Genomic DNA, 22,601 nt, shown 5'->3' with positions numbered 1-22,601 from the left:
AGAATTTGGGTTCTCGAGTCAAAACCGGAGGGGAATCAGGGCCAGGAAGGATGATGCTAGCTAATGTGGCTGCACAGAGAGTTTTGTCCTCCAGATTTCAGGTATCTGATGATACTGATGAGCTCTTTTCTGGGGTGCAAGGAAGCCTTGTAAGGAAACTTCATGATCCCCCACCATGTTAGTTCAGTGAATCATGCATCTTCCCGGTTCCCGGTTTTAGTGGTAATTCATCCTGTAGATGCAGCTATAGGAGATGGAGTGATAGAAAGAACAGGCTGTGTGTAGACCAGGGAACAGGCAGTATATTCTTCACCTGGAACACTCAAGTCCAAGTGGAGAAAAGTTTTCTAACCTTTCCCAGGGGTATTTTCAGTTTATTGATCTCTCTAGAAAACTTGAAAATCCTCAAAGGAATAAAACTGATGGTTTCAGATACTGTGAAAGATAATGGGGTAGATTTCTTTTATGAATAAAAAAATGCTGTTTCTCCTTCAGTCATTCCACAATCAAGAGCTAATTATGAAATCCCTACTATGTGCAGGCTGTAGGCCAGGCTTTAGAGATAGCTACAATGGAGCAGAAACAGATTGGTGGGAGGTGCTCCTGGATCCTACTGGCTACGTGGGGGATGTGATGGGAGACAAGCAGACAAATGATTGTAAACTCACACCCACTACCAGGTGGCAACGGATGACACTTCTGACTCCTAGAGTTTATTGCAGAGGTCTGACCTAAGCAGGGAGGACCTCCAGGAAGTGATGATTGGGTTGAAATCAGAAGAGTAGGCACAGAGGGGAGGCGAGCACTTCAGGCACAGGAACTGCAAGGATGCACGTCTGGGACAGGAGGAGCTTGAGGGAGGCAAGGTTCTGAAAGTGTGTCACATGGATAGGGCAAGAGGGAAGGTGGTGAGAGGTGCTACTGGAGCATAAACCCTGTCACTTTGTAAATAGTGCAAAATTGTGACCATGTCAGCAGAGTAAGTGACACCCACCACAAGCAGGATCTTCACACTCTGGTCTTTCAGGGTGTACAGTCTTCTTTGGAAAAGTCTATTCCTCTATCCACCTCTAGCATTACTCTTTCTTTAAACGTATTACCTATGAGTCAATTGTTTAACAGGTAATCATAATTATTGTAAGAGAAACTAAATTGTAATTGTTCTCATTTCTGAGTGCTTACTTCATGATAGGCTAAGTATGTTTTCTACATTATTTCATTTAATCTTTATAACAATTCTGAGAAGTAGGGACTGTTAGCTCATTTTTTTTTGAGATGAGAAAAGAGAAGCTATGGAAGTTAGGTAACTTGCAGAATGTATTCAGATATTAATGGGAGAGGTGGGAGTCAAACAAAACCTATAACTCTCCATGACTTATGCCCAGAACCTGGGCTTGCAGTTACATTCCATCATTCTTCAAATGTTTTCTGAGTGCCTAAATGTTTTGTGAACAGTTCTAGGCACTGAAGAGATGGTTGGAAATAAGCTAGATAACTTGTTTATCTGGTCCTTCAGTTTTCCCCCCAAACTAGAATGAATAACATTTGACAAAACTGTTGTTAAGAAAGATTGTCTAGTACTAACCCTGTGCATGAATGGGGCAGAGTAGACTCTGGGGGAAGATAGGGTGGGATGGGGGCAAGAGTAACATTCAGTAGTCCCTACTTAGTGCCAGACACTGGGTTTTTAACTCACTTTCTCCTTTAAATTCCCCACTTCTGGACAAATTAGGTAGTTTTAGTCCTGCTTGACAGATGTGGAAATTGACTGTCAAAGAAATTGAGAAAACTGCTGCCAGTTGCCCAGCATGAGGGTGGTGGAGCAGAGTTTAAGCCCACATCTGTTTGTTCAGCACCTGAATTCTTTCCATCAGCATCCCCAGTATAAAGTGATTTTAGATTTTACATGATGAACCTGGGGGAGCACATGCTTATTCGTTCAGAGGCTTATTTTGTTTTCAACCAGAGTGGAACCTTGTGAGTGTAATCACTACCATTTGTTGACAATGGCAAGGCAAGCTGTAGAGATGAAATTAGAGTGTCAAGGCCAGGTGACTGATGTTTGCCAAAGGCATGAAAACAGCATTTTACACCCAAGGTAATGATGCTGCAGATTTCTGCACGTCGAACAGACTCCATTGCTATGTTCAGGGAAAGTACAATAATATTTTTCAGAGTCAGCAAAAATAATGTGCATCTGGTTCCAGTTCTGATGAAGCTGTAAAAGTTGCAACCCAGATATTGTGCTATTAATTTGCGTGACATGATTATTATTACTTTGGCCTCTCTTTTCCAAATATGTTAACAACAGCAACAACAACAACAACAGCAAAGTTAGTATGATTTAAAGTTTCATGTAACATTATGTTTTGAGACATGCAGTCAGGAAACTAGAGTGATATATGAACAAAATTTGTTTCCCTAGTTTTAAAAATGACTTTCTTGGCCGGGCACGGTGGCTCACACCTGTAATCCCAGCACTTTGGGAGGCTGAGGCAGGTGGATCACGAGGTTAGGAGATCGAGACCATCCTGGCTAACAAGGTGAAACCCCATCTCTACTAAAAAAATACAAAAAAACAAATTATATATATATATTAGCCAGGCGCGGTGGGAGGCGCCTGTAGTCCTAGCTACTCGGGAGGCTGAGGCAGGAGAATGTCCTGAACCCGGGAGGCAGAGCTTGCAGTGAGCTGAGATGGCGCCACTGCACTCCAGCCTGGGCGACAGAGTAAGACTCCGTATCTCAAAAAAAAAAAAAAAAAAAAAAAAAAACTTTTGAAGACCTGAGTAAAAGAGCCTGTCCTGATGAGCTCATTCACTGTCAGAGATTTTTGTTCTTTTGAAATCATTGCATTTCCACTATGTTAGTATGAACAAAGAAAATCAGGAACTCTTTTCTTACTTGAGTTCCAGGGGTATAGAGACTATAGAGCTTATTTTCTTCTTGTCATTTTTAAAATGTACAAATCTCAGAGCTGCTTTGGTATTTTTTATTGATATAGAAAGAGTGCTCATTATTTAACATGCCTGTGCTTCCCTCCAGGAGATGGCAAATACCTGTTATGGTGTCTCTGGAAACAATCTGGTTATAATGTCCCATTTACAACAGGGAGTTGTGTACCTCCAGTTACTTGGAACAGGTAACGCCAGTATCAGGCATTGAAAATCTCCAGTCTAGAGATTAAGATGGCAAACAGGAGGCAGTCCTGCACTGAGTGGTATGTGGAGAATCAAATCATAAACTTGCTCCAGGAACTACCACAGGAACTTACCAGAAAAGCTGAGAGAATCCACAAGCCCTTTCAAGGAACAGAATCACTGCTGCAGGATCCCTGAGATGCGGAAAAACTGAATTGGCGTGCTTTCTTCACAGGGAGGCTCGTGGTCTGGGGCAGGTTCTCAGCCCTGGTCACCGGTTGCCAGACTCGGTGCTGTTGTGGGGGCACGGTGGGAGTGGTAGAACAGCCTTTAGGACTGTGGGCTGTGTGACAGTGGGGTAAGGCCAACGACTGCTGGCTTTTCCCCACTTCCCTGATGACCTGAATGACTCAGCAGAGGCAGCCATAATCCCCCTGCGAATATAACTCCACTGGACTGGCAACCACACTGCCATCCCCCACAGCAGCCACAGCAAGCCCTGCCAAAGGAGAGGCTGAGCTCAGACATGCCTATTCCAGCCCCTAACTGGTGGTCCTCCTCTACCTGCCCTGGTAGCTGAAGACAAAGGTTATAATCTCTTGGTAGCTCTATAGCCCTGCCCACCACCTGAGAAACCTGAATACTTAACCAGGTGTCCTTAGGGCAAGTTTGCATCCTCCCTATAGGACTGCAGCTGATGCGCTCTTAAAAAGCGCTACCTCCTGCCTGGCGGCCAACAAACAGAAAAGCAGCACACTAAACAAAAACATAACCAAGGACACTTACAGAGTCCACTTCACTCCCCTGCTACCTCCACTGAAGCAGGTGCTGGTATCCACGGCTGCAAGACCTGAAGATGGATCACATCACAGGACTCTTTGCAGACACTCTCCAGTACCAGCCTGGAGTCCCGTAGCTCTGCAGGGTGGCTAGACCCAGAACAGCAAAAAATAAAATAAATCACTGCAGTTTGACTCTCAGGTAGCCCCACTCCTAGGGGAAGGGGGAGAACACCACATCAAGGGAGCACTCTGTGGGACAAAAGAACCTGAACAGCAGCCCTTGAATCCCAGGTCTTCCCTCCCACAGTCTACCCAAATGAGAAGGAATCAGAAAAACAATTCTGGTAATATGACAAAACAAGGATCTTTACACCCCGAAAAGATCATACCAGCTCACCAGCAGTGAATCCAAACCAAGAAAAAAATCTCTTAATTGCTAGAAAAAGGATTCAGAAAGTCAATTATTAGGCTAACCAAGGAGGCACCAGAAAAAGGTGAAGTCCAGCTTAAAAAAAATCCAAAACATGATACAGGGTATGAAAGGAAACTTCTTCAGTGAAATAGAGAACATAAATAAAAAAGAGTCACAATTTCTGGAAATCAAGGACACATTTAGAGAAATGCAAAATGCACTGGAAATTCTCAGCATAGAATCAAACAAGCAGAAGAAAGAACTTCAGAGCTTGAAGACAAGGTTTTTGAATTAACCCAATCCATCAAAGACAAAGAAAAAAGAATTTAAAAAATGAGCAAAACCTCCAAGAAATTTAGGACTATGTTAAATATTCAAAACTAAGAATAATTGGTGTTCCCGAGAAAGAAGAGGAATCTAAAAGTTTGGAAAACATATTTGAGGGAATAATTGAGGAAAACTTCCCAGCCTTGCTAGAGATCTAGACATGCGAATCCAAGAAGCTCAAAAAACATGGGAAATTCATCACAAAAATGTCATCACCTGAGCACATAGTCCTCAGGTTATCTAAAGTCAAAAACGAAGGAAATAATCTTTTTATTGTTATTATTATTATACTTTGAGTTCTAGGACACATGTGAACAACATGTAGGTTTGTTACATAGGTATACCTGTGTCATGGTGGTTTGCTGCACCCATCAATTTGTCATTTACATTAGTTATTTCTCCTAATACTATCCCTCCCCCAGCCCCTAACCCCCCAACAGACCCCAGCGTGTGATGTTCCCTGCCTTGTGTCCATGTGTTCTCATTGTTCAACTCCCACCTATGAATGAGAATATGTGGTGTTTGGTTTTCTATCCTTGTGATAGTTTGCTTAGAATGATGGTTTCCAGCTTCATCCATGTCCCTGCAGAGGACGTGAACTCATCCTTTTTTGTGGCTGCATAGTATTCCATGGTGTATATGTGCCACAATTTCTTCATCCAGTCAATCATTGATGGACATTTGGGTTCATTCCAAGTCTTTGCTATTGTGAATAGTGCTGTAATACTATATGCATGCATATGTCCTTATAGTAGCATGATTTATAATCATTTGGGTATATACTCAGTAATGGGATAACTGGGTCAAATGTATTTCTAGTTTCCTTGAGGAATTGCCACACTGTCTTCCACAATGGTTGAACTAATATATATTCCCACCACCAGTGTAAAAGCATCCCTATTTCTCCACATCCTCTCCAGCACCTGTTGTTTCCTGACTTTTAATGATCGCCATTCTAACTGGTGTGAGATGGTATCTCATTGTGGTTTTGATTTGCATTTCTCTGATGACCAGTGATGATGAGCATTTTTTCATGTGTCTGTTGGCTGCATAAATGTCTTCTTTTGAGAAGGGTCTGTTCATATCCTTTGCCCACTTTTTGGTGGGGTTGTTTGATTTTTTCTTGTAAATTTGTTTAAGTGCTTTATAGATTCTGCATATTAGCTCTTTGTCAGATGGGTAGATTGCAAAGAGTTTCTCCCATTCTGTAGGTTGCCTGTTCACTCTGATGATAGTTTCGTTTGCTGTGCAGAAACTCTTTAGTTTAATTAGATCCCATTTGTCTATTTTGGCTTTTGTCACCATTGCTTTTGATGTTTTAGTCATAAAGTCTTTGCCCATGCCTATGTCCTCAATGGTATTGCCTCGGTTTTCTTCTAGGGTTTTTATGGTGTTAGGTCTTACATTGAAGTCTTTAATCCATCTTGAATTAATTTTTGTATAAGGTGTAAGGAAGGGATCCAGTTTCAGCTTTCTACATATGGATAGCCAGTTTTCCCAGCACTATTTATTAAATAGGGAATCCTTTCCCCATTTCTTGTTTTTGTCAGTTTTGTCAAAGATCAGATGGTTGTAGATGTGTGGTGTTACTTCTGAGGGCTCTGTTCTGTTCCATTGATCTATATCTCTGTTTTGGTACCAGTACCATGCTGTTTTGGTTACTGTAGCCTTGTAGTATAGTTTGAAGTCAGGTAGCATGATGCCTCTAGCTTTGTTTTGTTTGCTTAGGATTGTCTTGGCAATGTGGGCTCTTTTTTGTTTCCATATGAACTTTAAAGTAGTTTTTTTCCAATTCTGTGAAGAAAGTCAGTGGTAGCTTGATGGGGATAGCACTGAATCTAAATTAATGACATAATATTGAAGGAAAGAATCTTAAGAGCTGTGAGGAAAAAGCATCAGGTAACCTATAAAGGAAAACCTATCAGATTAACAGCAGATTTGTCAGCAGAAACCATAGAAGGGATTGGGGTCCTATCTTTAGCCTTCTTCATCAAAATAATTATCGGTCAATAATTTTGTGGCTGGGCCTGGTAGAGGCTTATGCTTGTAATCTCAGCACTTTGGGAGGCCGAGGTGGGTGGATCACCTGAGGTTAGGAGTTTGAGACCAGCCTGTCAACATGGTGAAACCCCATCTCCACTAAAAATACAAAAATTAGCCAGATATGGTGGTGGGCACCTGTAATCCCAGCTACTTGGGAGGCTGAGGTGGAAGAATTGTTTGAATCTGGGAAGCAGAGGTTGCAGTGAGCCGAGATTGCGATATTGCACTCCAGCCTGGGCGACAAGAGTGAAACTCCATCTCAAAAAAAAAGAAAGAGTTTTGTGTCCAGCAAAACTAAGCTTCATAAATGAAGAAAAGATACAGTCTTTTCCAGGCAAACAAACACTGAGAGAATTTGCCATTACCAAGCCAGCACTGTAAGAACTGCTAGAACGAGCACTAAATCTTGAAACAAATCCTCAAAATATATCAGAATAGCATCTCCTTAAAGCATAATTCTCACAGGACCTATATAACAATAACACAATGAAAAACCAAAACAAAATAAGGTATTCAGGCAACAAAAAGCATGATGAATAGAATAGTACCTCACATTTCAATATCAACATTGAATGTAAATAGCCTAAAATGCTCCACTTAAAAGATACAGAATGGCAGAATGGGTAAGAATTCACCAACCAAATTTCTGCTATCTTCTGTAGACTCACCTAACACATAAGGACTCACATAAACTTAAGGTGAAGGGAGGAGGTAGGAAAAAGATATTCCCTGCAAATGGACACTAAAAGTGAGCAAGAATAGCTATTCTTCTATCAGACAAAGCAAACTTTAAAGCAACATCAGTTAAAAAAGACAAAGAGGAGTACTGTATAATGATTAAAGAACTAGTCCAGCAAGAAAATATCACAATTCTAAATATATATGCATCTAACACTGGAGCTCCCAAATTTATAAAACAATTATTACTATACCTAAGAAATGAGCTAGATAGCAACACTCTAATAGGGGGGGACTCTAACACTCCACTGACAGCACTAGACAGGTCATCAAGACAGAAAGTCAACAGAGAAACAATGGACTTAAACTATGCCCTACAGCAAATTGACTTAACAGATGTATTTATAGAACATTCTACCCAACAACTGCAGAATATACATTCTATTCATCAGCACATGGAACATTCTCCAAGATAGATAATATTATAGGTCACAAAACAAGTCTCAGCAAATTTAAGAAAATTGAAATTTCATCAAGTACTCTCTCAGACTACAGTGGAATAAAATTGGAAATCAACTCCAAAGGGAACCCTCAAAATCATGCAAATATATGGAAATTAAATAACCTGATCCTGAATGATTATTGGGTCAACAATGAAATCAAGATGGGAATTAAAAAATTCTTTGAACTGAATAATAATAGTGACAAAACCTGTCAAAACCTCTGGCATACAGCAAAAGCAGTGCTAAGAGGAAAGTTCATAGCATTAGATGCCTACACCAACAAGTCTAAAAGAGCACAATTAGACAATCTAAGTTCTTACCTCACAGAACTGGAGAAACAAGGACAATTCAAACCCAAACCAGCAAAAAAGAAAATAAAAGAAATAACGATGATCAGAGCAGAACTAAATGAAATTGAAATAAACAACAACAACACAAATACAAAAGGTAAATTAAACAAAAAGCTGATTCTTTGAAAAGATAAATAAAATTGATAGACCATTAGAGAGATTAACCAAGAAGAAAGAAGATCCAAATAAGCTCCAATGGGAATGAAACGGGGGATATTACAGCTCATACCACATAAATACAAAAGATTATTCAAGGCTGCTATGAACACATTTACATGCATAAATTAGAAAACCTAGAGGAGATGGAGAAATTCCTGGAGAAACAACCCTCCTAGATTAAATGAGGAAGATATGGAATCTGTGAACATAACAATAACAAGCAGTGAGATTGAAATGGTAATTTAACAATTGTCAACAAAAAAAAGTTCAGGACCAGACCAAATCACAGCTGAATTCTATCAGACATTCAAAGAAGAATTAGTACCAATCCTATTGACACTATTCCAAAAGATAGAGAAAGAGGGAATCCTCCCTAAATCATTCTATGAAGCCAGAATCACCCTAATGCCAAAACCAGGGAAGGATATAACAAAAAAAGAAAACTGCAAACCAATATCCCTGATAAACATAGATGCAAAAATCCTCAAAGAAAATGCTAGTGAACCAAATTGAACAACATATCAAAAAGATAATTTACCATGATCAAGTGGGTTTCAAACCAGGGATGCAGGGATGGTTTAATATATACAAGTCAACAAATGTGATACACCACACAAACAAAATTAAAAGCAAAAATCACATGATCATCTCAATAGATGCAAAAAAAGCATTTGACAAAAATCCAACATCCCTTTATGATTAAAATCCTCAGCAAAATCAGCATAGAAGGGACATACGTTAAGGTAATAAAAGCCATCTATGACAAACCTACAACCAATATGATACTGAACAGGGAAAATTTGAAAGCATTCATCCTGAGAACTGGAACTAGACAAGGATGCCCACTTTCACCGCTTCTACTCAACACCTAGTACTGGTAGTCCTAGCCAGAGCAATCAGACAAGAGAAAGAAATAAAGGGCATCCAAATTGGTAAAGAGGAGGTCAAACTGTCACTGTTTGCTGATGATATGATTGTATACCTAGAAAAACCTAAAAACTCATCCAGAAAGCTCCTAGAACTGGGAAATGTATTCAGCAAAGTTTCAGGATACAAAATTAATGCACACAAATCAGTAGCTCTGCTGTATACCAACAGCGACCAAGCTGAGAATCAAATCAAGAACTCAACTCCTTTCACAATAGCTGCAAAAAATAATAATAATAATAAAATACATAGGAATATACCTAACTAAGGACATGAAAGACCTCTACAAGGAAAATTACGAAACACTGCTGAAAGAAAACATGGATGACATACAAATGGAAACACATCCCATGCTCATGGATTCAGTATTGTGAAAATGACCATACTGCCCAAAGCAATCTACAAATTCAATGCAATTCCCATCAAAACACCACTATCATTTCTCATAGAACTAGAAAAAAAAATCCAAAAATTCATATGGAACCAAAAAAGAGCCCACAGAGCCAAAGCAAGACTAAGCAAAAGAAACAAATCTAGGGGCATCACATTACCTGACTTCAAACTATACTGTAAGGCCACAGTCACCAAAACAGCATGATACTGGTATAAAAATTGGTACATAGACCAGTGGAACAGAATAGAGAACCCAGAAATAAAGCCAAATACAGTCAACTGATCTTTGACAAAGCAAATTAAAACACAGAGTGAGGAAAGGATATCCTATTCAACAAATGGTGCTGGGATAATTGGCTAGCCACATGTTAGAAGAATGAAACTAGATGCCCATCTCTCACCTTATACAAAAATCAACTCAAGATAGATCAAAGACTTAAATCTAAGATCTGAAACCATAGAGATTCTAGAAGATAACATCAAAAACCCCCTCTAGACATTGGCTTAGGCAAGACTTCGTGACCAAGAACCCAAAAGCAAATGCACCAAAACAAAGAGAAATAGATGGGTCTTAATTAAACTAAAAGCTCCTGCACAGCAAAAGAAATATCAGCAGAGTTAACAGACAAAAATCTCAGAAATCACCACTAAAGAACTTATTCATGTAACCAAACACCACCTGTTCCCCAAAAACCTATTGAAATCAAAAAAAGGAAAAAAGAAAAGAAAAGCTCATCTGCAAAGCTTGTGAACAACTTTCCATGTTTTGGCGGTGATCCTTTTATTCCGGTTTCAGAAAACACCCTGCAGCCAAGCCCAGCCCTCCTCCTCTCTCTCTTGTAAGTGATAAGCACCATTAATAGTCCTGTCAGTCTTGATTAATTCTGTGCACAATGATTAAGAGAGTATTTTGACTTTGGGGCAAATCAAACCATGGTGGACTATGACACAGACATAAGGGATAAACATTTACTAAAAGTAAAAAGCACAGAGCCCGGAGCTTGTGGGGATTGTATAGAAATAAAAGCATATGAAGAGTGAATTCCAACTATAGATTTTTTACAAAGCTACAGGATGATTAAGTGCTTTTGGGTTATTCTATTCTGTAATATTTAATGGTTTCTAAATCTAAGTACTTCTTGGTCACAATGTTGTTTTTAAAAAGTTATCCATTAGGTCTTTGTGTGAACAAATGTAGGCCATTATTCCGCTGATCAGTAACTAATGCAAGGAAAAAGTTCTTTTTTATTCTTTTACAACATGAACTCGTTTTGATTTAGTACTGAAATGACTGGCCAGTTGCAAGAATGAAACTAATTTAAAAAGCAAAGACAAAGGACATTGTTCTCAAAGATGTTTAATTGGCCCTGAAAGTTCAACTTAGAAAGAAAAGTGTTTGGAATCACAATCACTGTTGCAACAAAGTGGGACAATTCCAAGCAACTAAAAAAGATTTCTCTCCAATTTCAGTGAGAATTGTCTTTCTCAGGATAGTCTGAATCCAGTGTGTGTGTACTATTTTTATATGCAAATTAGTATATGATTCTCTTGTTTGATTCAACAATAGGTGATATAGGTAAAGTCGACATTATTATATTTCAGGAAAGAAGGCAAATGAGACTCAGAGTTAGGAAATTTGTTCCTGCTCATGCAGTTAGTAAACAGGGATGCTTAAACATAAACCCCAGTCACTCACCAAATGATTCTCCTCTTCATGTAACAAGCTCATGGCCCCCACTAGCAGGCACAGTGGCAAGTTCTCACCCCAAACCCCAGAAACGTCCTTTTAGGACACCATCCCGGTTCAGAGCTGTTTAGGCAAACTGTGCTTAAGGAGGGACCTCCTTGTACAGAGCTGTTCTGCTTAGACATGGCTTTTCCTCCTCCAGCCCTTTCTGCCATGTCATCAATACAAGGTCAGAAAGAGACACTGAGTCAGCAATGAATATGGGAATTATCTGCACATTTAGCAGTGGAATCCTAGAGGCACGGGAAGAGAGAGCAGATAACTGGTAGGATCCAATTTTAAACTTACCTTCTTTTTGCATACGTTGAAAGTAAACATCAGAAATGTCTTCCACCTTAAAATTTTGCACAATAATTTCTTGTACCAAATTGGTTCAATTCCATTCCTCTGTTCATTCATTCTATTCCACACATCTGTATTGAGCCCCTCCCCTTGGCAGTGACTGCGTCGGTGGGAAGTCAGACGCTGTCCTTGCCCTCAGATAGTGCACAGTCTTCAGGTGAAGGTGAGAGGAGAAAAGAAGCAAGTGCTGGTTAGGAGGTGGGATGTAGCTGAAACCTTAGATGTTGTGATTCACAAAAAGCCACATACTTCTTGTCTGCAGCCCCACCATATGCTTTGAACATAGGAGCAGCAGTTGATGGTTTTGCCTCCATTTGACTGTTACAGATCCCAACTCTGTGTTGTTTCCTCAAGCATTTCTGGAAGTCCCTGTATCTCATGTGTGGTCAAAAGCAAGCCTGGTCAGCCTTCACACAGCGTCTGCTATTTCTTCCTCCTCGCTAGCCTGCCTCTTCGGAGTTCTATCATGCTCCACTAGAGACCACTGCAAGTGCACTAGAGCTCGGAGGTGGGAAGTGGGGAGGGCACCTCTCCTTCTCATGTTGCCCTCCACTGAAAGGCTCCAAAGGTTTACAGAGTCTTAAATGAAATAGTTTGCTCAGGTTGAGTTCCAGGCCTTTCTTACTCTTGACCTAGGTTGGAGTCAATGGGGGATAGATCAGAGAAAAATCTCAGTGATAGCCACTAGGTGATTCTCAGGATCGCTGTCCTCTTCTGACCACACTATTTCTCCTCCCACTAGGACCAGTTTTCTGTCTATGCCCACATGGCCCTTTGCAGGCTGGTTATTTCCTACTGTCAAGATTCTGGGGAAGCTGGCCTCTGAGTTCCATGACATACCTGAACCCCAGCGGAGACTAGGGTCTACACAGAGAGAAGGTGTTGTTCTAGCGTGGAGTCTGGGGAGAAGGCACTAGACATACCCCAGAGGCACCATTTGCCTCTTCTGTGTGTGTAAACGGGAGCCTCTTAGGGGTCTCAGCCCTGAACACAGTCTTTTTGAGGGAGAGGTTTGAGATTCTGTTTTAAAAAGAACAAGACTATTTTCTTTCTATGGTGTATTAGTTCATTCTCACACTGCTATAAAGAAACACCTGAGACTGAGTAATTTGTAAAGAAAAGAGGTTTAATTGGCTCATGGTTCTGCAGGCTGTACAGGAAGCATGGCTGGGGAGGCCTTGGGAAACTTACAATTATGGTGGAAGGTAAAGGGAAGGCAGGCACAGCTTACATGGCCAGAGCAGGAGGAAGAGAGTGGGGAGAGGTGCTACATACCTCACAGATCTGTGAGAATTCACTCATTGCCATGAGAATAGCAAAGGATAAATCTGTGCCCAAACATGCTGCACAGGTTTGTAGTCTAGGAGCCTTGAGATGTACCATATAGCCTAGGTGTGTAGTGGGCTATGCCATTTAGGTCTGTTTAATATCCTCCCACCAGGCGCCTCCTCCAACCTTGGGGATTACAATTTGACAGGAGATTTGGGCAGGGACCCAAATTTAAACCATATCATGTGGTTACAGATAAAAGATGAGACACAATTATGTTGGATGCATTAATGGAAAGGACAACACTTATTCATCCTGAAGTATAATCAATGGAGGAGTAAAATGATGTAGAGTCATTTCCTAATCTGGTAAGAAGATGGGCTCAGAAAAGCAGTAGGCACTAGAAGTCTTAAATGAGGGGTATAAAGAGGGGTACAGAGAAGAGGGACAATGGATTAATGCAGAAATGTATCAAAGACCTTCCAGGTTTGACTGTGCTAATTCCTCGCTTCCTCTCCAGTTGGGTGTTGGTAAATAGCAGCTGTGCCTAGAGGTATTTGTTTGGGTGGCAAGATATTGAAAACCCTGCAATTATAATTTTAACCTTTTTTTTTTTTTAAGAGAAGACCACATTCCAATGTAGGAAGAACCTGTGTCCCAAACTGCAATAGTTGGTATAGTATGGGAAAACATTTAGTTAGACATCTCACACATGTTTATTGATTGTTTCATTATGTTTCAGTCCTGGTGCTGAATGTTCTACTTGTAAAGATAAGCTCACAGGCTTATTCTTTATTACCTAAGCTTGACATCCAAAGAGCATAAGGCAAAACAATACCTAGAATTGTTACCATCCAGTTTTAAGTTTCTTAATGGCTGCACCATTTTATCATATTTGTGGCCTTGTGTCCATTTATGTATTCATTTAACAAAACAGTCATGTACCACATAATGACACTTCAGGCGATGACAGACTACATATATGATCATGCTCTCATAAGATTATATTTGTGCTGTACCTTTTTATGTTTAGATACACAAATACTTACCATTGTGTTACAATTGCCTACAGTATTCAGTAGAGTAACATGCTGCACAGGTTTGTAGTCTAGGAGCCTTGAGATGTACCATATAGCCTAGGTGTGTAGTGGGCTATGCCATTTAGGTCTGTTTAAGTGCACTCTATGATGTTTACACAATGACAAATTGACTAACATTTCTTAGAATGTGTCTCTGTTACTAAGCAACATATGGCTGCATTTATTCAGAGATAGATTGTTGTGTGTAATACACAGTGACATTGGGTATAAAACATAGACAAGGAGCTTTTCTTGTGGAATTTACATATGAGAGGGAGAGAGAGAACAAAGATGTCAACATCTAAATAAATATACACATACAGCTTGTGCTATGAAGTAAACAAGAGGGATAATGAGATAAATAATAGGAATGCAGGAAGTGGTTTTTCTTAAGAAGTCAGAACCTCTCTGATTTAAGTAGTAGATGCAGGATGTGTTTGTGAGAATTACATATGATTGTGTATCTTCTGTATGTATATATCAGTGAAAACGTTTCTTTACTTTCACAAAAAGTTTGCATTAAAATTGTATGCACCCACTTTAGAGAGTCAGCAAATCCTGAGGATCTGTTGGGAGAAACAGTCTTCAGCCTCCCTCTTTTCTTTCTTCCGGAGAAAACTGCCTTTTACTCTTAGATGGATCTGTTTGTGACTTCTGTGTTGATGATTTGGGGTATGATAGCTTTCTTTCCTCCTCTTGCTCTGGTGCACAGGTGTATCCTTCCCATCCTCCTCTTACAGATTTATCTTCAGTTTGATTACAGCAATATTCAAGACCTGCATCATTTTGACCACAGTTAAGCTGGGATTACCTGTAATCACATATGATTACTTTTCTTTTCCTGTATATTAATGAGGACTAAGCTCTGATTCTTTATTTTGCCCAAACTCCTATCTAAGGGGTCTGGGGAGTCATGCTCTACAAACCATAAATTCTCATCAGATGGGTTTTATTTGACTCTGTATATCGTGACTTACTTTCCAATCTGACTCTGGCATAACAAGGAAGAAAATAAAAAAATGTTTTACCCCAAAATATATTTCCTTGCCATGCCTTGAAATTGCCCTACGAAGTCTCTTCTGGGAAAAATCCACATTCTGTAGAGAATCACCTACCTCCCCTCCCCTCCCCTCCCTCCCTCCCTTCCTTCCTTCCTCCCTCCCTCCCTTCCTTCCTTCTTTCCCAGCTCCAGGAGATAATCAACTAAGAGGTAGGCACCCTTTTAGGTCTGAAAAGAAACGTTTTACAACCGGCTCTCTGAAGTCTACTACCTGAGTGATTCCTCTGCACAATAAAACCTGGTCTCCACAATCCTTTACCTTAACCAGACATGCCTTTCCATTAATCCCAGGTCTTCAGATAAACTCAACCAATTACCAACCAGAAAATGTTTAAATTTACCTATAGCCTGGAAGCCTGTACTTTGAGTTCTCCTGCCTTTCTGAACCAAATCAATGTATTTCTTATATTTGATTGATGTCTCATGCCTTCCTAAAATGTATAAAACCAAGCTGTACTCCGACCACCTTGGGCACATGTTCTCAGGCTGAGGGCTGTGTCATGGGCCATGGTCATTCGTATTTGGCACAGAATAAATTTCTTCTCATATTTTACAGAGTTTGACTCTTTTCGTCAACATTAATAATTACATTGTTTTTGAATCTAATGTTATTTTCCCATGTATCCCTTACTCAACATCAAACACTTCTTCAGCTGTCTAAATATCTAAATACTATCTAAATAGTATTACTTAGAAAGTAATAGCAAGCATTAGCCACCTGAAAAAAGGAAGTTAGATGAATAATTTGCCTCTTAACCCCTCCCTTCATACAGACCCTCACCCTCATTGGTTAAGTAGAAATGTAGATTTGTTTTATATGGGTGGTGAACATATGAAAATGAAGCTAAAATGTAGATCAAACTATAGTGAATTCTGACAAATGTTAATTTGCCCTTCCACAAAGAAATACCAGATACTTACTTGTACTTCTGTTTTGGATTTCAAAGTCCAGGGAGCTAGACCTTTAGACAGGCTTTTATTTGCTTCTGTCCCGATGCTTTTGTGCAAGGAGGCCAATTAGTTTTTTGTTTCTTGATCTATAAGAATAAACACAATTTTCCAGCTAAACTCAGGCTTGGCCAAGAGGGCAAGGATGTGGCCAGAACTTTTACTACTAATCAATGCACAGAAGCCCACGCCAGATGAAGGCATAGAATTACTCTTCCTATCTTTGTGGATGTCCACAAGGCAAAAATGCAAAGGTGGTTTTTCACTTCAAAGTGAGACAATAATATTTTCCCCAAGCATATAGGAATTTTAATCTGTGACTGTGATTTGTAAAATAAAATGTATTATTAAGGTTTTATAAAGCATTTGGAAAGAATGAAGGGCTGGTAGTAATACAGAAATACTGAAATACCTTAGTCACCATTCTAAAAATAAAATCAGAACATAAAACTATTCAATTTTCAGAAAAACACAGAAATAGTAGAGAAAGTTTTCTTTCATTTTTTTTCCTTCCTTTCTGAATTCCTTTCCTTGAGCTAAGAGGCCATGTGGATTATGATACCTTGGATTATTATACCTGTGGATTATTATACCTCTTCTAGAGGATGGACCATGCCTTGCAGAAGTATGAAATCTCAAGGCCCAACTCTCAGATTCTTTCAACAAGTAATAGTTCTGCACTGAAATCTGCCAGGTACTGTTTTAGACACCATTTGAGGCACACATGGGAATGAATAAAACAGATAAGTGTCCTTGCTCCTGTGGAGCTTTTGTGAGTGGCCGAGAGTACAGAAAATAATAATCATTGTCATTATAACAATTTAAATATGTAACATATTAGACATTGGTAAGCGCCAAGAAGAAGAAAAATAAAACCAGAATGGAGGATATGGGAGAACAAGGGGCTGCAATTACAAATAGGGCTGTCCGGGAAGGTCTTGCTGAGAAGAAGCTGTCTAAATAAAGACGCAAAGGAGATAGGAAATGAGCCATACAGAGGTCTCTGGAAACAGGAGTGTGTCCAATGAATTGAAGGACCAGCAATGAGGTAGGTGAGGCTGGAGGGAGAGGGCAGGAAGTAAGAAACAATACAAATGGGGTGATAGAGGCCAGGTTGAGTAGAGCCTTGGAGGCTATTGTAAGGGCTCTTGGTTTCTCTCATAGTGAGATGAGAAGGCATGAGTAGAGTGTTTTAGCATACGGGGCTAAGGTTTGGATGAGGACCAGCAACGGCAAAAGCAGAGAGGCCTGTTATTAAGCTCCTGCTGCCATTCAGATGCAGAATGAGGTGGCCCAGGCAGGGGAAGTATAGTGGAGACAGTGAGGAGTGGTCAGGCTCTGGATCTCTCTTGAAGAAAGAGCTGGGAAGACTTGCTGATAGATTGAATCTGAGGAATTAACAAAAAAGAGGTGTCGAGGATGGCTCCAGAGTTTGGAGCCTGACATGCTGGAAGAGTGGCACTGCCTTTTCTTGAGGAAAGAAGACTGTGGGAAAAGAGCTGGAGTAAGAGCAGGAGCTCACTTTGGACTTGTAAAACTGGAAATGACCATTATACCCCAAGCAGAGATGTCATATAAGCTGTTGGGTATGTGATTCTGGAGTTTACGAGAGACACCTGGGCTAGAGATGGACCTGAGGGAGGCATCAGCTCATAGATGATTCTGATAATCCTGAGGCTGGGTGGATCACCGAGAGTGAGCACGGACAGAGAAGAGAAGAATTCCAAGAATTCCCCAGGGGCTGGGGTTGAGGAGAGGAAGAGGAACCAGCACTGAATAGTGAGAGGAACAGACAGTGAGGAAGGAAGAAAACCAGGAGAGGGAGTGTCCTGGAAACCAGATGAGGACCATGCTTGAAGGAGGAGAGCATGATCAACTCTGGCAAATGTGTCGGTGTGCCTATGGGAAAGACCCTGTAGAGAAAGGAAACCTGACACTGTAAGAAGGAGAAGAGAGAACTGCTGCAGCAATTTCCACAAGTACCCAAGAGACTTTAGGAGCCGGAACATAAGCGGAAGGCTTAACCCTACCTAGATGTAGGACAGTTCAATCATAGGAATAGGTGAAAGGAAGACGAAATGGGCACCCATTTGTATGTAGGATGAGAAGAAGCTTCCTATGCCTTCTATGTCTTAGCAAAATAGGAAGTGAGGTCGACGCTGGGAGTGGGGATGGGTTGGGGGTGTCCTGAGGGTTTGAAGATGGAAGACAAGGTGTGAAGAATGGGAAGAAGAAAGGACTAGGGAAGCAGAGTATGATTTCTGGGTACCGCTAGGGGCTCCTAAAGATTAATGTCATGAATTTAAAGTGAGGCTGATCAGTATGGCTGTGTGATTTGCTCTAGTTGCATTTAGCTACACAGGTCCACGTACAGAGCAGGCTTAGTTAGACATATACAGAGTTAATGTTTCTCCCAGAAAATAGACCCCTGATATCTTCACTCACATCAAAGGTCAACATATACCAGAGTTTGCTATAACAAGAAATGTGACCATAACTGTCTGTGATCTCTCTCTTTTCATGTATATTAGCACCATCAAATGTGAATTTTCTAGTTTTAAACAAAAGCCATGAGTAAGAGCAGCATGTTACATTGTGACATAGCTGTGGTGAGGGAACTGGGATCCCTCGCCAGCTAAGTGTTTCACTCTGACCCATGAGCCTTGAGTGCAAAATTCAAAGTCATGCCTCAGAAAATTTTATTTGCTGGTAGAAAGGGCAACTGCTGAATTCGTACACATCAGTTTCTCTACTCTCGTTCAAGCTTGCCGTTTACCTTCTTTGATCAAGCTGATCCACTTGTGTGCCACTTGGCCTACACAACAAAAGACTGAGGACCCAGCAACCTTGCTTCATTCATATCTGGCACCACAACCATGGTTCTTCCTTCATTTCACCTATTTTGTGTCCTACCTCTTTCATTCTCAAATCTTGCCCTTCATCTCTATCTTCTGGCTATAGTCTCATGTTGCTCTACTAAGCAGTACCTGACAAAGTGCCATAAACTTGACTTTCCTTTTCAGTAATGTATTACCCTTTCCCTCCCAACTCAGTCCACATTCAGCTTCCCTGGGTGACAGTGTTACCCAGTGCAGTTGAAGCCTCGAGGTTGGTCACTCACGTGGCTGACCCAAATGTTTGGTCTTTTTGATAAGTCTTCCTGGAGCTTATGAAAACACATCATCATGGTGGATGCCTACTATGGCGTACATTAAAGAAATATTAGTGCAAATTCTTTTACTTCTTACTTTTGAAAGAGAGGTTCCTGTGAGGTGCAGATTACCGTTAGCTTGGTGGCATGAGGCAGAGGAGATGGGATGGGTGGTGGTTCTGGATCAGTGTTTCTGGAGGGACAGTCCTTGAATTCTCTGCAAGATAACTGCTTGAGTTGCTCATCAAAAATAGAAATTCCTGAGTCTTTCCCCAAATGACAGAATCAGAATCTCTGAAGGTGGGGTCTATGACGTTGCTTATTTGATTAGTACCCAAAAGGTATATACAGTCTAAAGTTTTAGGGCTACTAGTCTAGAGCAATTGCTCCCAAACCTCGTGTTCCCTAAACTACCCACTGGAGATGGTTAAAGTGCAGATTCAAAGACTTCATCCCAGACATATTAAATCAGACTCTGGTGTGGCCTGGGACTCTGAATTTTAAAAAAAATAACAATAATCACAATAATAATTATAACGATTCTGATGATCAGCCAGGTTAGAAATGTAAAGCATCCTTTATGCCAAACTCTTTTCAGCTCATTTGAAAAGATTCTTTGTGCTGGAAAATCTCTCACTTCATAAGAGAGCACCAGCTCTGGGTGCTGACTACCATTCAACTCCTGCAAAGTTACACCTCTGGAATACATGGCTAAACTGAGGGCCTGTCGGTTTTGCTCTTTTAAAGCTAGGCCTCCCAAACCTAGTCACATTGCCTGGTGGAGATTTGACAGAATATGGATTCTGAAGCTCAACCCACACCTATTGAATCGTGGTCTCTGGGAGTGGTGTCCAGAATTCCTATTTTGAGAAGCATTCAGATGATGATGAAGATGAGACAAATTTGGGAGCCATAAGTCTATGACCGTGGAGGGAACTGCCAACGTAACAGCCATTTGGGGGTGCTGCAGCAGCTGAACAGTTGATGAAAACAAACATGCCCTCAAACTACTGATTACATTAACTTGATACTTTGCATTGCCTCTTACCTAAAAACTCTGTGAACATATTCTGCAGACTTCTTCTTTTCTTGCCTCATCTCCCAGCCTCCTTCTGTTTGTCTACCAATGATGCCACTGCCTGCCCTCTGGCATGGCTGCTTCCAGTGCTCTGTCAACATGGTGTCTGGTTGCTGGCAGAGACCTGCCTAAAACTAGAATTGTTTATTTTCTGGAATTATATACCTACTCTAAGGCTGTAGGATTCTAGCTTTTATAGTTAGGCATGCATGACTTCTTAGTTGTTTTCAACACACTAAATTTAATAAATACAACAAAAGTCTTGGAAATAGGATCTAGTAAAAGACTGAGTTAAAAGAACGTTTTTTTCAGAATTGCAGTGTTACTGCTCTTGAGGGTAGGCGACGAACTGAGGTCAGAGACTGGGGCTAGGCTCTTGGTAAGGAGGGATGCATGTAGACAACTGTCCTCAGTACACACAATGTTTGAAGAGGAAGGTTAGAAAAGAGTAGCTTGAAAAGAGTTTATTGGTTTTAGCCCCTCATATAAATCATTTTCTTTGAATTACTTCTAAATAAATAATGTACGTTCATAGACAATAGCATGAAATTTTCAGTCCAGTATGTCTAGAATTATCTCAGATTTTGAATTTTAAAAATCTAAATTAAGTTTACTAAATGGATAAAATTGCCATTTTTTTCTTTCAATTTATATTTTATTGTTCTTAAGAAAGTAAACAGGGTTTTCAGAATAGCTGATTTTAATTACATCAGTAGCTTAGTGTTAACTGAAGAAATATTAGAAAATACAAGAAATGGAATAATGAGAATTAAAATTGCCTTGTTTTTTTTTTTTTAGAAATGACTGTTGATATTTAGGGGAATAGCCCTCCTGCTTTTGAATACAACACCCCCACCCCACTCAACTATACATACTGTTTTGTAACTTGTAAACACAATGATCTGGGGAATTGGAAGTTTTTTGCATCTACCTCTACTGTGTTTATTTTCTCTTCCACCTCAGGGCCTTTGCACGTGTGCTTTCCTTTGCCTGAAGTGCTTTACCCACCTCCTCCAAGTGGCTGTTTTCTTAACATTTGTGCTTCAGGTTAGAGATCACATCCTCAAGGAGGCCTTTCTTGAACACTCAATCTAACGTTTCACCCCATTTTCAAATCATTCCTGATCTTTTTTTTTTTTTTTTTTTTTACCTCCGATGTGACTTTCTTAATAGTTTGGTTTACTTGTTTCCTGTTTGTCTTCCCCATCACAGTGCAGGTGCCATCAGAACCAGGGCTCTTTCTGTCCTATTCTGTCCTTTCTGTACGCTCATTTCCTAGAACAAGGCTAGCCCAGAGTAGGGATTGGATAGACGTTTGTGGAATAGATAAGTAAATGACTGACAGACTGACTACTGAGAGGATGAATGAGACCGTTGGTCTGGGAGGGTGGAAGTCAGAGCCACAGCTAAGAAGGTGAGCTGAGAGTCCATGGCTGGCCAAACAGACAAAACAGGATGTTTAAAAGTGGGATCCCTTTTAACAAGCCCAGAGAGATCTTAAAGGCACTGTTTGGACCCTAACAAATGACAAATAGCAAAACCTAAAAAACGTTTCTTTAATCTCAGATCCAAAATGACAGTTTGATAGAATTCAAATGATTCTACAATTACGTCAGAGCTTTTAGATTCATAGCCTCCTTGTTTTAGTTTGCCTTTTCAGCTTAATTGTTTAGACTGAAAGTTTGTAATTTCTTACCAGTTTTGAGTAGTTGACTCTAGAATAACATGAGTAATTTTTCTAAATGGCATTGCTTGTTGTGTCATTGATTCAGCTCACTGGCACATCCTTGTCTCTGATCTAAAATTGTGAAAAATGAACAATATGTTGAGATATGAAATTATGCATAAATCTTCAAGCTATAAGCCAGCTACCTGACAGTGAGGTTATTACTGTGAGAAATGTCTACAATAATACTTCGCTTTCATATCACATAAGTCCTTGACTTGAGGCTGCTAGGAAATTAATTAATTAAAGGAACTTAAGGTTCGTTAAGTTTCAACACCTTTGGGGAAAAAAGAGCAGATCATTACTTGTACTCAGAGATAAGACAATTGAGAAACAAGCATTTTAATCAGAAGTGTTGGTGAGAAAAACCATAATAAATTTGGAGGATTTTATTTAATACTCAGATCTGTCTTGAAGGTACACACTGTTTTGCATGTGGAATACATAATAAGTTTGTCGTTCTGACAAACTTGATAGAATTCAAATG

At 40.1% G+C, this 22,601-nt stretch overlaps 1 protein-coding gene and 1 long non-coding RNA gene across 3 annotated transcripts in view; one reads left to right on the top strand and one right to left on the bottom strand.

The window, feature by feature from the left end:
- The window catches only part of KCNAB1 (potassium voltage-gated channel subfamily A regulatory beta subunit 1), a 430,095-nt gene that overhangs the window by 97,662 nt on the left and 309,832 nt on the right, over positions 1 to 22,601 (top strand). The gene's annotated exons all lie outside the window — the stretch shown is intronic.
- LOC108517267 (uncharacterized) lies at positions 1,914 to 11,605 on the bottom strand. The gene is made up of 3 exons (XR_001882056.1): positions 11,411 to 11,605; positions 3,275 to 3,334; positions 1,914 to 2,019 (listed from the first exon to the last, which is right to left on the bottom strand). It is a non-coding gene; the product is annotated as an uncharacterized LOC108517267 (long non-coding RNA).

This window comes from Rhinopithecus bieti, unplaced genomic scaffold (assembly GCF_001698545.2).
Source record: "Rhinopithecus bieti isolate Rb0 unplaced genomic scaffold, ASM169854v2 scaffold_2454, whole genome shotgun sequence".
Classification (NCBI taxonomy): Eukaryota; Metazoa; Chordata; class Mammalia; order Primates; family Cercopithecidae; genus Rhinopithecus; species Rhinopithecus bieti.
Note: the sequence above shows the minus strand (reverse complement) of the source record. Positions and strands in the feature narration are given on the sequence as shown.